Source organism: Cynocephalus volans, chromosome 11 (genome assembly GCF_027409185.1).
Source record: "Cynocephalus volans isolate mCynVol1 chromosome 11, mCynVol1.pri, whole genome shotgun sequence".
Classification (NCBI taxonomy): Eukaryota; Metazoa; Chordata; class Mammalia; order Dermoptera; family Cynocephalidae; genus Cynocephalus; species Cynocephalus volans.
The window spans coordinates 103,874,265-103,890,731 of NC_084470.1; the positions used below are offsets into that span (position 1 = coordinate 103,874,265).

The 16,467-nt window shown below is 47.4% G+C and overlaps 1 pseudogene; it reads left to right on the forward strand.

Moving 5' to 3' along the window:
• Positions 1–15,784, forward strand: part of LOC134390532 (ski oncogene-like) — a 35,687-nt pseudogene extending 19,903 nt beyond the window's left edge.
• Positions 15,785–16,467: the final 683 nt, after the last annotated feature.

Consider the following 16,467-nt stretch of genomic DNA (forward strand, 5'->3'; position numbering starts at 1 on the left):
TTTACTCAGAATTCACTCTGGACATATTGAAATTGCAGCCCACTGGCTGTTGGTCTGTCCTCATGCACATGTGATCGGTATGTTGCCTGCCTGGTGCGGTGCCTGTGCATAGGTGAAGTGGAACTGGCTGTGGGAGCTGACTTGGAATCTTATTTATTCTTGACGACATCACAGTTGGCTAGGCTGTTTGGATGTGACTCTGGGCATTTGCGATAGGACAGTACAGTCCATCAACACATTCACTTGATGCATGTGGCCCCTCTGCTGCATACCTGTGGGGTCCCTACGGTCTCAGTGAGCTCTAGGTGGTTTTTGAGAATGGAGACAAGAGACCAAGATGGTAGTTCTTTTCCTCTAGATGCCTGTGCCATCCAGTTGGGCACAGGGGGCCTTCAGGTGATGGCAGCCTGGTGCTGCCCAGCAGTGTCACCTCTCAGTTGTGTGATGCTTGGTTCGGACTGGCTGCCCCACCCTGCATACCCAGTAGTCAAGTTCAGGCCACTTCTCCTTTTGTTTGGTCTGTCATACCATTATACAGGGTTTCTTCTTCTCTTTTGTAGTCATTTAAGGAATCCATGGACAGTAGCTAGAGTCAGAGTGCCAGAAGTCAAATGAAAACATGCAGGTGTCCCCATCCTGTCCTCCCCAAGTCAGCTACAGGCAGGTACTTTTCCATTCTTGCTGAGTATTCTTCTGTCAACCCCATGTCACTGAGGGACCAGCACGGTGCTGTTTGACCTTCAGTTCAGCTGTTCAGAGCTCCCACATGCCAACATCACTGCATCTCCAGTTTTGATAAATCCATTCTTTCTGCTGATTACTAGGACTCAGTGGCATCTTCTCACATCATTTCCTGTGTGGGCCACTGTGTGTCCTGACCTCATTGCCTTCTGGGCCACTCTGTGTCCTGACTTCATTTCCTGTCTGCACCACGGTGTGTCCTGACCTCATTTCCATCTAGACCATGATGTGTCCTAATCTCATTTCCTGTCTAGACCACTCTGTTCTGACCTCATTTCCTGTCTGGGCCACTGTGTGTCCTGACTTCATTTCCTATGTGGACCGTGATGTGTCCTGATCTCATTTTCCATCTAGACCATGGTGTGTCCTAACCTCATTTCCTGTTGAGACTACTGGGTATTCTGACCTTCTAGACCACTGTGTGTCCTGACCTCATTTCCTTCTGGGCCACTGCACGTCCTGACCTCATTTCCTGTCTGCACCACAGTGTGTCCTGACCTCATTTCCTATCTATGTGTGTCCTAACCTCGTTTCCTTCTGGACCACTGTGTGTCCTGACCTCGTTTCCTGTCCAGAGCAGTGTGTGTCCTGATCTCATTTCCTGTCTAGATACTGCTATATGTCCTGACCTCATTTCCTGTCTAGACACCACTGTGTGTCCTGCCCTCATTTCCTGTTGGGAACACTGTGCCCTGAAGTTGCGTGTCTGACCTTATTTCCTCTCCACTTTGTGTTATGGAGTTGGTCCTCATGCTTTTGCTCACTTGCTTGGCTTTCTCAGGATCTCTGGCTACGTGCTTGCTCTGGCGCTATTCCCTGCCTCTTTGCACAATTGTTTGTGTGATCCAGCAGCCACATGGCCTGCTGGTCCCCTCCGCCTGCCCTCTTGTTGCTAGTTGCTGCTCCTGGGTTTTTCTTTGCCCTGGGTGTCTCTGGGCCTCTGCCCAGTGTGGGGTTCCAGGAGCCCCCCTCCAGGGTTCATTCCCTCATCTGAATGACCACAGCATGTGTGTGAACAGGCGCCTGGGAGGTTGGTACTTTGGATCTTGCACAGCTGAATGTTTAATTTTCCACCCTGTGATTTTTGGTTTAAGAGCAGGATGTTCAGTTGACCTTGCTCTCAGCATTTTGCCTCCAGTGTCCTAGTGGAGAATTCCAATACCCTCTGATTCTGGCCATGGCATGTAACCTGCCTCTGTCCTGTGGGAGCTTTCAGGACCTTCTCTTGATCCCCGTGTCTGACCTTTAGGCCAGGCGATTTTGGTCCTGTGCTGGGCACCCACTGGGCCCAGGGGGCTCATGCCCCCATTTTCAGGATCATGTTAGTGGCGCTTCTTTGCTGTTCTGTTCCTCTGTTTTCCTTTGGAGCCCCTCCTGGCTGGGTTGTGTTCCACTTGGACGGCTGGTCCTCTAGCTGCCATAGCTGCACTGCTTTCTCCCTCTGTGTGTTAGTTTCTGTGATGTCTTTTAGTTTCTAAGATGTCCTTTTTTGTTCTTTGTGTATTTTGTAAAAGCCCCCACCTGTTTTGTTTTTGGATGTGTGTCTTGCCAGTTACTTCCACAGCTATTAATGATGTTTATATTGACAGTGTCTTCTGTTGGTTCTCCTGAATTCTCTTCTCTGGTTGGTTTCAGACCTTGGCTTTAAAGGGGCAGCTTTCCCTGGGTTGGCAATTCTTGACGGGTCACGTCAAAACTGAAATGCTGTTGGGCAGCAGGGGGGCGGCAAGGCCCCAGGGAGCCCCTCCCCCCAACTGTTGCCCATGCAGACTTGCAGACCAGTCCCTGATTTCACTCCCTGGAAACTTCCTTTCCACCTCCTGTGGTAGCTGCGTCTTTGCTCCCTGGACTCTTCTGCATGGTTCTCTGGCCCCTGCCTCTGCAGCGGCTCAGCCCCAGCCTCCTCCCCACTGCCTCCTGCCCTGTGTATGCTACAGGTCAAGACTGTTCCTCCTCCATTGAAGAGCAGGGCTTTTGTGATTTTTGAGAGGAGAAGGGGATTGAAGTGTTTTCGTTCTTCCATCTTGAAACTGCTTTTCTTTCCTCATGATGCTTTTGAGTTATTATATCTTCTTGACATGTTTCACTGGATTTGAAAGTTTTTAGGTAAGTGTTTGCATTTTAAGCATTGAGGAAGAGAGGGCATAAAGAACTGCTTTAAAAAGGAAAATACGCTTTCTCTCTGCTCCACCATATTCACAATGCGATAACCTGCCATCACTGTCACCACCACCAAGACATTCACCAGCTGTGTTTCCCTGGACTTTGGACTTCCTAGCCTCTGAAATTGTAAGCTATAGTTTTTGTATTTTTAAAAATAAAATAAAATTTAAAAGAAGGAAAATACAGTAAGGCCAATTATTTGTGACTTTAGCCAGAAGTAATCCTCAGATCATCAGGTTTTATTTTCTTGGAGTGTCCTACTTATTTCATGCTAGTGTGGGTGTGTGAATGCATTTGTGTGTGTACATGCAGGACTCATCGTCCTTGAATCCTTATATTCAGTGTCTGCAGCATAGTATAGTCTTGACTGATGTTTGAAGGAATGACCAAGATACTCCAATTCTGAGATTTTAAGGTTTAATCATCCCCACGGCATGATTAAACAATGAATTCTGTTGAGTGACACAGAGTCAAGGAAGAACGTGAGGTGAAGCATTTGGGGTTGCTTTTTGCAAAGGTTTGAAACTCTGGTCAGTCCAGAAGTGGAAGGAACACCAGCCGTTAGTAATGGAGGTTGCTCAGTGAGGCTCATCCCCTCCCTCCTTTTTCACTGCCCCCACCCCCACCCCCACCCCCATGAGTGTTCTTGACTTCTGTTTTTTAATCCAGACTTCCCACGGCCCAGTGTTTCTACTGGGAGTGTGGTCTGTAGCTTTTAGCTGCTGAGAGTTTACCTAAGCTTTGTTCATTTTGGGTTTTGGATGAGTCCATCATTCTGCAGGTTTTCTGGACCAGTGAGTCAAACTGGGGCTTTGGAATCATGGGGTACCTTCTTAAACAACATGTTTCTGGGTCCTGTTCCCAGAGCTTTGACTCCCAGGTCTGAGAATGCGCATTTATAACAAAACCCAGGTGATGTGGCTGCTGCTGCTGCTCCAGGAACCCCAGATCTACAGCTCCGCCAACTGTGGCTGTGTGCCAAATCCAGCTCCCACCTGTTTTTGTGAATAAAGTTTTATTGACACACGAATGTGCCCATAATTGCACGTGTTGTCTATGGCTGCTTTTGCACTACAGCAGCAGACTGAGTAGTGAGATCACACGGCCTGAAAAGCCAAAAATATTCATTATTTGGCTCTTCCAAGAAAAGCTTGAAGATTCCTGATCTAGAGAAAGAAATGGTTGTAATGCCGTGCTGCACAATTTTTGTGAAACTTTCTGGGATGGAAAAGGATATATTTGGGGTAACCACAGAAGAAATGGTGGTCTTACGTTGCTAGTTCACATTTGTGTTGACCTGTGGAGATTGTTTAAAGCAAGAGAACAAACAAATCCTAGAATACAAAGGGTGTAGTTGGGATAATTGCTGTATGGTTGTTTTTTAAAGCAGCTTTTTTGAGGTATAATTAACGTACAGTAAACTCATGTATTTAAAGCATACAGTTTGGTAACTTTTGATGTGTGTATGCACTTGTGAAACCATCACTGCTTGGACATCATCAACCTATCCATCATCCAGAAGTGTCTTCAACCCGTAGTGGGCACCCTGCCTGCCCCACCCTTGCTCAGGCAGCCACAGAAACTTCCCTACAGCTTTATGTAAATGAAATCATACAATGTGTTCTTTTTTTGGTCTGGCTTCTCTCACAGTGTAGTTATGTTGAGACTCTCCTGTGTGGTTGCGTGTCGGTAGCTCTTCCTTCTAACGGCTGGGTAGTGCTCCCTCATGTGGATGCCGCACACGATTTATCTGCTCACCCGTTGGGACATTGGGTTATTGCCAGTTCCTGACTATTACACAGAGAGGTGCTATGAACATTCATGTGCAAGTTCTAGTGGTGACATAACAAGTTTTGTTCTCTTGGATAGATACCTAGGTGTGGAATGGCTGGATAATACATTGTGTTCATGATTAACTTTTTAGAAACTGCAGAACTGTCTTCCAAAGTGGTTACACCATTTCACGTTCCCACCGGCAGTGTAGCTCCTCCACATCCTCGCCAGCATGTGGTGTGGTCAGTCTTTGCAATTTAGACATTCTAATAGGTGTGTAGTGGTATCTCCTTGTAGTTTTAATTTGCATTTACCTAACGATGCTGAGCATCTTTTTATGTGCTTATTTGCCATCCATACATCTTTGGTGAAGTGTCTGCTCAAATTTTTACCCACTGATTTAAATTGTGTTGTTGTCTTGTTGAGTTTTACATTCTTTATATATTCTGGATATAAGTCTTTTTTTCACATTTATACTTTGCAAAGACTTTCTCCCTGTCTGGCTGTTTTCTTAACAGTGTCTTATGAAGAATAGAATTTTAAAATTTTTATCTAGTCCAATTTTTCAGTTTGTACTTTTGGATTGGACTTTGGTTTCCTAGCTGAGAAAACCTTCCTTAAATCAAGGTCACAAAGATTATCTCCTGTTTTCTGTTAGAAATTTTATACCTTTAAGCTTTAATTCTGTGACCCATTTTGAGTTAATTATTGTGAATGTTTCAAAGTGTGGATCCAAGTTCATTTATCTTTTGCATAGGGTGTTCAGTGTTTCAGCACCATTTGCTATGAAGGTCATTCCTCCACTGGATTGTCTTTGTGCCTTTGTCAAAACTCAGCTCTCCATGTGTGAGTTCAGTTGATCTATTTGTATCAAAACCCACAGTTTTTAATCCCTGTAGCTTTATATCAGTTCTTAAAGTTAGCTAACATTGGCTCTCTAACTTTTCTTTCTCACAGTTGTTATGGCTATGCTAGGTCCTCTGCATTTCCATATGAATTTTAGAATCAGTTTGTTAATTTTCATGAGAAAAATCTCGCTGAAATTTTGTTTGTGATTGCACTGGCTCTGTAGATCAATTTGGGAAGAACAGACATCTAAACAATATTGAGTTTTGCAAACCATGATTATAGTACTGCTCTCCACTTGGGTTGTTTTAAATTTCTCTCAGTGATGTTTTGTAGTTTTCAGTGCACAGTTCTTTCATATCTTTTGTCAGACTTTTTGATTTATTTGTTTCCTTTTTTTTGTTATTGTAACAGTATTGTTTTAAAAATTCTGTTCCTGATTATAAGTTGCCAGTACAGTTGACTTTTGTGTATTGAACCTGCAGCCTGCAACCTTGCTGAACTCACTTAGTTTTAGTGGTTTGAAGATTCCATCAGATTTCTACATAGATGATTATGTCATCTTCAAATTAAGACAGTTTTGTTTTTTTCTTTTCAATCTGGATGCCTTTTTTCTTGCCTGACTGTACCAGCTGGAACCTCCAGAATGGCGCTAAATAGAATGGGGAGGACATGCAGTCCCCACCACTGATATGATGTTACTTGTTGGGTTTTTGTCAGCCCTTTACTAGGCTGAGGAGGTCCCTAGAATTCTATTTCTAGTAGTTTACTTTAATCAGGAATGGGCTTTGGGTTTTGTCAAATGCTTTTTCTGCATTCATTGAGATGACTAATATGGTGAATATCTTTCTTTTTTGGTTTATTAATATGGTGAATTATATTCACTGATTTTAAGTGTTAAGCCAACCTTTCATTCCTGGGATAAACTCCCTCTTAGTCATGATGAATCGTTCTTTTAGAATATTGTTGAATTTCATTTGCTAAAATGTTGTTTAGAATTTTTGCATTTCTGTTCACGAGGGGCAGTGATTGGTCTGTATCTCCTTTTGCTGTGTTTTGTTTTTCCCCATGTAATGTCTTTGGTTTTGGTATCAGAATAATGCTGGCCTTATAGAATGATTTGGGAAGTATTCCCTCGTCTTAAATTTTCTCAAAGAATTACTATTTCTATTTAAAATGTTTGGTCTAACTTACCATGGAAGCCTACTTGGGCCAAGTGTGTTTTTTGTGGAAGGTTTTTAAGTCTGCTGGCATAGGCTGACAGGTTGTCTGCTGTTTATTGAGTTTGAGTTGCTAGTTTGTGTTACTCAAGTAATTTGCCCAACTTGTCTAAGTTGTTTAATTAATTGGCATAAGGTTGTTCATAGTATTCCTCTATTCATTTAATAGCCTAGAAATCAGTAGTGATGCCACGCCTCACATTCCTGATGCTGGTATTTCTCTCTCTCTTTTTTCCCCCAGATCTATCTGTCTAGAAGTTTATCAATTTTATTATTGTTCTTCTCAAAGAGCCAGCTTTTTGTTTCATTGATTGTCTGTATTATTTTTTATGTTTTCTCTTTTATTTATTTACATCTTGGTCTTTATGATTTCCTTTGGCTTACTTTGGGTTGAATTTTCCCTTTTTCTAGTTAAGTTGGAAGCTGAATCATTTATTTGGAGTCTTTTTTTTCCAATGTAAGCATTCAGTGCTTTGAGTTTTCTCCTAAGTCTTGTTTTATTGGTATCCCACAAATTCTTTTTTTTTTTTTAAAAGATGACCGGTAAGGGGATTTTAACCCTTGACTTGGTGTTGTCAGCACCACGCTCAGCCAGTGAGCGAACCGGCCATCCGTATATGGGATCCGAACCCGGGGCCTTGGCGCTAGCAGCACTGCACTCTACCGAGTGAGCCACGGGTCGGCCCGGTATCCCACAAATTCTGATATGTTGTTTTTATTTTTATTCAGTTCATAATAATTGACTTTTGATCTCTTCTTTCATGTGTGGGTTATTTAAAAGTTTGTTATTTAGTTTTCAAACCTTTGGGATTTTTCCAGAGATATTTCTGTTACTTATTTCTAATTGAATTTCATTGTAGTGAGAGAACTTCCTTTGTATGATATGAGTCTTTTTGAATTTGTTGAGACCTGTTCTATGACCCAAAGCATGGTCTATCTCAGTAAATATTCTGTGTGCACTTGAGAAGAATGTGTATTTTCCCATTGTTGGGGGGAGTGTTATAGAAATGTTGATGAGGTCAAGTTGTTGACAGTGTTTCAAATCTGCTATATCTTTGCTGGTTTTCTGTCTACTGCTCTGTCCGTTACTTAGGGAAGGGTGCTTACATCTATTCCACCTGTAGATTTGTCTCCTTGCTGTTCTGTCAGTTCTTGCTTCATGTGTTCTCTAGCTTTGTTATTAGGTGCATCAGAGTGTATAGTTTTTGTTGTTGTTGTTGTTGTTGTTGTTGTCATTTTCTTTTTTGGTTCTTTGACTCTTATCATAAAATGTCTCCCATTGTCTCTGGTTAATATTTTTTGCTCTGAAATCTACTTTGTCTGATATTAGTATTTTAATAGCTTTGTTTTGACTATTGTTAGCATGGTATTTTTATTCCACTTTTTTACTTTTAATCTGTGTCCTTATATTTAAAATGAGGTTTTTTTTTGTAGGCCACATATGGCTTTTTAAATCCAATCTGACAATCTTTGCCTTTTAATTGGGGTGTTTACTCCAGTCACATTTAATGTGATTATTGATAAGATTCGGTTTGAGTCTTTTGTCTTGTCGGTTATTTTCTGTTTGTCCCATCTGTTCTTCTTTCCTTTTTGAATGATTTCCCTTTTCTTTTGGATTAATCAAATACTTTCTATCTTCGTGATTTCTCTAGGGCTGACTGATAACACCTTTATACTTATTGCGTTTAACTTACCATGGCTTACCTTCAAATGATAGTATAGCACTTCTTCTGTAGTATAGGAACTTTGCTATAGGATATTTCCGTTCTCCCCTCCTTGCTTCCTGTTATCATGCAGTTTACTTTTAAATATGTTATAAGCTTGTAATGCATTGTTATTGTTTATGATTAAGCAACAATCTTTTAAAGGGACTTTAGTGAAAAACAATCTTGTATATTTACCAATTAGTTATCAATTCTGCTACTTTTTATTCCTTTTGTTGATATAGAATGCCATCTGGTATTGTTTTTCTTCTGACTGAAGGATATCCTTTAACGTTCCTTGTAGTGCAAGTCTGCTGGTAATGAATTGTAGCTTTTTTTTTTTTTTTAAAGTTTCAGAACTTTAATTAAAGATGCTGCTCCACTATCTTTTTGCTTGTGTTGTTTCCAAAGAGAAATCTGCTCACGACCTTTTGTTCCTCTTTACATAGCATGTCTTCCCTTAAGATTTTCTCTTTGTCACTTTTTTCAGCCACTTGATCATGATGCACACCGTAGTTTTCTTCATGTTTCATGTGTTTGGGGTTTACTGAACATTTGGGGTTTACAGTTTTTGTTACGTCTGGGAAATTTTTGGCCATGATTTCTAAAGATGTTTTTTCTACTCCCTGTCTCCTCTGGGCCCCCCAGTTACCCATATGTTGGGCCTTTTGAAGTACCGCAGTACCCGGCTCACAGTGCTCTTTTCCACCTTTTGGGTTCTTTTTTGTGTGTTTGTTTTTGGATAGTTTATTACTGTGTATTCAAGTCCACACATCTCTTTTGCTGTGTCTACTTTGCCGTTAATCCTACTTAGTGCATTTTTCATCTCATGCATTGTAGTTTTCATCTCCAGAAGTTTGAATTGGGACTCGATCATATCTTTCACGTCTCTATTCAGCTTTTTAAACATGCAGAATACAGCTGTAATAACAGTTCCAATGTCCTCTGTGAGTTCTTTTGTCTGTGACAGTTCTGGTCAGTTTCAATTGAGCAATGGTTCTCCTCACTACAGTTCGTATTTTCCTGCTTTTTGGATGCCAGACATTTTGAAATTTACCTGTTTGGGTGCTGAATGTTTTTGTGTTTCTTTATATCTTCTTGAGCTTTGTTCTGAGGTGCAGTTAAGTTAGTTGGAGACATTTTGACCCTCCTGGGTCTATCTTTAGCTTTCTTAGGTGGTTCCAGAGCAGGGTTCATTCTAGGGCTAGTTTTTTTTTTTGTCATTTTCGTGACCGGCACTCAGCTAGTGAGTGCACTGGCCATTCCCATATAGGATCTGTACCCTCGGCGGGAGCATCGCTGTGCTCCCAGCGCCGCACTCTCCCGAGAGCGCCACGGGCTCGGCCCTCTAGGGTTAGTTTTTACCCACCACTGAGGCAAGGCTCTTTTGAGTTCTCTACCACTTCCACAGGAATTTTGGGGTTTTCTTGTCTGCCCAATGGGCACTGGGGCCACTGCCAGCTGGATGTGAACCCCAGGCCTATTCCTTGTGGTCCTCTCAGTGACTGGTGGAGTTTCCTCACTCATATGCCCTTATCTGGTTCTGCTGAATTCTCGGGGGGCCCTGTGGACCCGGGGCTCCCCCTGTGCCATGCTTTCCTCTCTGCTGCTCCCTCCTTTGAACTCCGGGGGTCCACTGGGTCCCTTCTAGATCCTCTCACTGCCAGGAAACTCTCTCAGGCAGTGAGCTGGGGGGTGGAGGGCTCAGCGGGGTTGTCTGTCTCTTGGGGATCACCATGCTTTGCCACCTGATGCCCAGATTCTCGAGGGCCGTTGCCTCCTGTATCTTGTCTGGGTTTTCACTGTTCCAGGTGGGAGGGTGGTGGGTGCCCGTAGCTCTAACTTGGCTGCAAGTGGGCCCTCTCATCACAGTGTGGTTTTTGCCACGTCTGTTAATGAGTTCCAGTTTCTCTAACCAGGCACCCTCTTCATAAACTACATCGGAGAGATGGGACAAAAAAAAAAAAAAAAAACAGCGGCGTTGCTGCCGCTTTGTCTGGCCTGACCTGCGGAGCACAGAGGCTTTCCTCCCCAGGCTGCGGCTGTGGTCGTGCGCTTGTTGCTCAGTCACTCTAGGACTGAAAGCTGCAAAAAGTAAGAATAACTTGAGACTTTGAGATGACAGGTCTTTGGGAGTGTCTCGAGTTCAGGGGGAATGTAAGCAAATCGTGCTCTGTGGTGACAGACTTGAAAAGCTGCTGAATTGTGCTGACTGGCATATCCATTGTGAGAAGATGTGTTTCCTTTTGAAATAATTTTGGCTACATTGGGTTCATTTTGTGTGCATCTTCATTACCGCCTTTTCATTTCCATCGGGAGCAACGGCGAACATAGTGCACTGATTTTGACTATTTAGACTTGGGACCGCATCAAGCTGGTGCCGTGCAGCTCTGCAGTGAGGTTGATGTCCCCGCACTCTCAGTAACATCTGTGTGAGTGGGCGATGCTGGCCGTTAGGAAGGGGGACTGCCACGTGCCACTCAGAATTCAGCTTGAGCTGAGAGAAGATTGAATGTTTTGTTTGTCTGCAAAATTTTCAGGCAGTCTGATCCCTTTAAGAGTGAGGAAGGGGCATGTTCATGGTGCTGTTCCGGCTGGAGCAGAGCAGTGAGAACGGCCTGTACCTTCTCATGTTGTCTTGAGAGAAACTCTTCCCTGTTAAATATCCCATTTGTTCTAGGGACTTCCTCTAGGGCAGAAGGCCTGGTGGATGACTTTGGGATTTGGCCAGGTTTGAGGGTAGTGCCGGGGGGTGTGGGCCATGAGGGTTTTGGGGACCATGCATTCAGTGCTGCGTTCCATTGTCATCTAAAGCCAGGTGGTGGCTGGGCACCGGGAGAGGATGGTTCAGAGGAGGGCAGTGCCTGAGAGGCTCTCAGTGTTGCCATTCCCACTCCCGAGCCTGCTTTCTGGGATACAGCCAGCTGCAGAGAACATGGCTGCCCTGGTGGCCTGGTGTCTTGGGTGGTGGGTTGACTCCATGGGCTTTCTGCTTCCAGACCGTTTCAGGACAGAGGTCTGTGGTGATGCTGCCTGTGAGTAGGTTCAAGTGAATGGAAGCACCCTGCATCTCCTGGGAGACATGCTAGAAGGTCCAGGTCACAGCTTGAACCCAAGGCTGGCTCTGATGGGAGGCTGGAGAACTTTCCAGCAGCCTGGAGTCCTTCACTCTGTGGCTGCCCCGGTGGCTGTGGCTGCCTGGGCATCGGACAGAGGTCTTGCAGGACAGGTGGCGGCCACCCCCTGTGAATGTCACATTCCCACGGGCCAGGGCTCAGGACCATTGTGAGAGCCCTACATGGAGCTGGTGCTTGCGTTCTGGAATTGGTCTCACTCCACAGCCTTGGGCCAGATGCCTCCAGGTCATGAAGCTGTGGCATAGAGCATGTCATGTGGCAGGACCCTCACCGATGGGCCTCTGTGTTGCTGCTGTTGTGTGGGGCTTTCCTGGTGGCCATTGAGACCTTTGTGCTGCCGCCCAGTGTGCATGTTTCTCACCCCTCAGATTCCTCCTTGGAGGCCCCTAGACAAGCTGTGGTCAGGTGTGGAGTGAGGGGCTGGGGCTCTGGAGGTGGGCCAGGGGTGGATCGAGCCACGCATCCTTGGCCACAGGATGCACCCAAGTGTGGAATAAAGTGCTTTGAATGTGGGAGTGGAGAGGAGACGGTGGCAGTGTCACTGCTCCTGAGGGGCGTTTTGCTTCCTGCCAAGGTGCTTTGCTGTACTTGTGGTTGACGGACAAGTGGCCTCTCGACACGGGCTTCTTGAAAAGGGTGCTTCTCAGTGTTTCCCCTAGAGCTCACACACCACCTGGCAAGGTGCATCCAGGTGGACAGGGACTCATTGGCCTCCCCAGGCAGTGCTGAGCTAACTGCACGGCAGCCACGGGGCCGTGTTTTGTTTGGTTCTTGGGCTTGCGGTGGGTTTCTTTTCTCTAGCCAAGTGGAGAGTTTTACCTAATTTTCTTCCTTGGCACAGGTGAGACTTCCAGTATCCCTCTGGCTCATGAGGGCTGCGCAGCAGAGGCATGAGAGGCTGTGAGCACAGCTGAAGAGCAGCTGCAGCAGGAGGGGTGTGGAGACTGGTGGGGCAGTGTGGCAGGGCCTGGGAGCCCCTACTGCTGTGTTGTGATCTCGTTCTGCACATTCAGCTCCAGGAGGGAGGGAAGGGCCTTGTCGTGGCCATGCCTTGGGTAGAGTGAGCGGGATGGTGACAGTGGATTTTGCAGGTACACGAGTGTAAACTTAGACCTGGGGGCACGGATGCCCTGCATCCCAGGCCCGGCTCAGCTGTCTGTGGCCTTTCCTCAAGTGAAGCCATGTTGCAGGTGGTGTCGTCTGTGTTTAAAGGATTTGACGATGTCTTGTTCGTTGGTCATGACAATGCGCTTTGCTGCCCTAAAGCATGGCACTCATGAGGGGTGGGGGCCTCGTGGTGGGCTGAAGGTGCTTTGCTGATAAAAATAAGCTCTGGGGAAGCAGCCTCCATGGCCGGTCCTGGACACAGTCCTCCTTCCTTCCTTGTGTGTGGCGCCTGTGCTAGCCCTGGGATGGGCTCGTGTATGGTCCTGTGCACAGAATCCTCATCTTCCAGCTCCCTCCCATGGTGGTCCTGGGGTCTGGGGCAGCCCCAGGATGGTGCCCAAGATGCAGCCCTGCTGACCTGAAGCGTCCTGTGTTGATCCATTGTGGGCCCGGGGGCGTGGCCACAGGTCCTGGGCTTTGTCCTCTTTATGAGAGGTCAGGTGGTCACAGTGGGTGGGCGATGAGGGGCCTGCAGTTCCTGGGGTGCCATCTGGTGATTGTAAAATGGGCAATACACATTTTTGGAGGGGGGAATGGTAGGGGAAAAGCTGCAGATGGTCAGGAGGCTGCCCTACCCTGCTTCCTAGGCAGACACCTCTGTGGCCTTTCTCTGGGTGTCTGTTCCCAAGGTGAAAAGTTCAGGCTGTCCTGTCTCCCCAGAGGGGCCACAGGTGGGACAGGAACACAGGGGCTGTATCTGGCCGGACATTCCTCACTTCCCTTCCTGTTCATATCCTGTCCTGGGGGGCGGGGTACAGACAGTGTGATTGTCGAAGTCCCAGCTGGTATTTTGCAGGACTCTCCAGTTGGGCCAGCCATGGGACAGACAAGTTCGCTGGAGTGCCTCTCCATATCAAGAGCACCTTTCCCCATCCTGGGCTGGTATAGGCTGGATTGGGTGCCCACATCACAGGGTGGGCATTCCCGTGTGAATGAACTGACCTGATGGCCCCAGCAAGCACCTGACCCTGGGCTGGGGCTGTGGGTACACTGCAGGGCCCTTGAGGACTGGAGGGTCATGCCCTTCAGCACACCCAGCACTTGGGTCACCCGATGGGAGTGAGGGCATTTGTGAGCCAAGGCGGGCTTTGTGCTAGCTTGGGTAATGGGGGACTGTGGGTGCCCAGGAAAGTCCCTGAGAAGAACAGACCCCGCACTTTCCAGCCAGGCTGGTCATCACCGCTGCCCCCCCCTGCCCCAGCAGCACCTTCCCCGGTGGCTCCAGGTGCTCAGGAGCATGTATTCTCAGGTGCTTGTTGAACAGAGGAAACTTGGCACCTGTCCACAGAAGTCCATTGTGGTTAGGATCTGTGGGAAGATGGTGGCCTCCCCTGCTGGGAGTTGGCTCTGCCCTGTTGCCCGAGCCTGACGGAGGGGCTGTGTGGCATCTGTCTTGGACTTAGTGAGCATGTGACTGTTGTACGTTCCCTTTTTGAGCTTTCCTTTTAAGAGGACCTATTTAAGGTCCCATCACGCACACAGTTTGCAGTTGCGAGGTTAAAGTCTGAGGTTAATGGCACATTTTGGGAGGAACACCAGAAGGCTGCTCCTCACGGGGGCTTTGTGTGGGCCACCTTGACCCGGGCTGACGCCAGGCGCTCACCATTTATGCTCAGCTGCTCTCGCCCATGAAAACCTTTGTCCCTTTGAGCCCTGCCAGCACCTGGGGCCCCTTGCTGTTCCCGCAGGCCTTCCCTGGGCAGAGATTGTGGCCCTTCTGCCCTAGAGCAGCTTCTAGTGGTCAAGGGCGCCCCTGCCACCCCTTCCCTCACATCCAGGCCAATTGCTGAAGGACCAGGAGGCTTCTGACAACATTTGTGCTGATGGTTCAAGAGGCTGACACCCCGGGGAGGCCCGGCTGGTGGTGTTTCCAGAAAGTGGCTTTTCAAGGCATACCTGGTCCCTTAAACAAGAGGCAGGGTGCTGGGATGGGAAGGGTGGCCCATGTTTGCTGTTTCTTCCTTTTTCTCCACAGGGTGCTCTCTTCCCGGGCAGGTGCAGGGGCTGCTGAGCTGAGGGTCATGGGGCCCCCACCTGCTTGTCACCCTCTCCTGGCTCTTGCCCTGCAAAGGGACCAGTTAAAAAGGTCACTGCTCTGATTTTCATTGCTGCGTCTTGTGTTCTCACGACCTCTTGTCTTGCACACTGACGGGTGGGACTGGAGCTTCAAGGAGGGCCCCGGCCTTTCATGGGATTAAAAAGCTACAGAAAGGTCTGAATGGTGAGCCACCAAGGTTAAATGTTACAGTAGCACAAAATAGTGCTAAAAATCAAGCAAAAATACACATGCATCTCCAAGTTTAAGGTGAACAGGGACCAGAGCTACTGGAGACTGTGCCACCTCCTTAAACAAGTGATTCGGAAAGTAGTGGGAAGAGGGCCTTTTCCACATGACGTCCAAAGGGGCGGCTGTGGCTCTGCATCTGCACTCGCCAGCGGTGTGTGGGTCCCCTTTCCACAGACCCACACAAGGCCCCTTTCCCAGCCGAGGCACGGGGAAGCCCTTTGTGACTTTTTTACATAATAGAGAGTGAGTTGGTTCATATTTTTGCATTGTAATTGGCCAAAAAGCCCTTAAATACAACCATGTCTTGTAAATGTTGTCTTTAATGTAATTGTACGTTTTATCAGAACCCAAACTTTCCTGTTGCTACTCCAGTATTCTGTTGGTGTGCATGTGAATCTAGTTTCTTTTTCCCTTTTCCCTTCTTTGCATGTGCTGGCCTGTTCCTCTGGACCCTGGAGCAGGTAAGATATTTCGCTCCTATGAAGCCCTCCCATGCCCCCACGTGCCGCTGAGCCTTTCTGCCGCTGGAGCTAGATGCTGGGGGTGTGCGTCTACCCAGGGAGATGGTCAGGGGGCAGGAACACCAGGTCTTAAACCAGGAAAACTGTCCTGACAGTAGTAAAAATAACCAGCTGCCCTGAAAGAGCACCCAAAAACACAGGCTCTTTGCCTTCTCCATAAAGACATTTTTTATGTTGCTACCAGTATTCAAAGTGCAAATGTCACAGTGCTCTTTCTTTCTGAGTTGACCCCAAAGCCATTTGGCCCTTCATCTTGGTAACAGATGAGGGAGGTCTGTTTGGTGGTGCTCGAGCCCCACCTGGGGCAGCCTCAGGCACGGGAAGCTCTGCCTCTCCTGTTGTCGGTGCTGCTGCTGGCCTCCCCGCTGTGTCCTGCCTGGCACTGGGTCCTGGGAAGTGTGCATGGGGAGAGTCTCTGTTCTCTGGTCCCACGTCCTGCTTGGCACGTCCCTCTGCAGCTGGCGCCTGGGACCTCAGCAGAAAGGGGGCACTCCTTCCAGGGTCCTTGCGAGCCCAGGGCTGGGGACAGATGGTGCGGCTCCCATCCTCGCTCTTCTGCCTATGGTGGTGACAAAGCCCCAGCCCTGCTTCCTCTCATGAACTTGAGCCCTTGTATGTCCATGACCCCAGTCTTCAGGATGGCGTCTTCAGTGCCTGAGTGGGGTGACACAAATGTGGGGTTCCCAGGTTGGGTCACTGGCAAGCAGACTGTGAGAATATCCAGGGGGAAGTGACAAATCCATGGTGAGATTGCAGGTCCTGGTTGGGGCTTGGCCAGGACAATGGGCCCTCCTGGCTTGCATTAGCGGATCTTGCCCGTGTGGAGGGCCAGGAACCCTGCCGCTGGTCCGTGGAGGCCATGTCCTGCCTGGCACTGCATGGTCAGGGGCCCCGGTGGGCTCACTATGC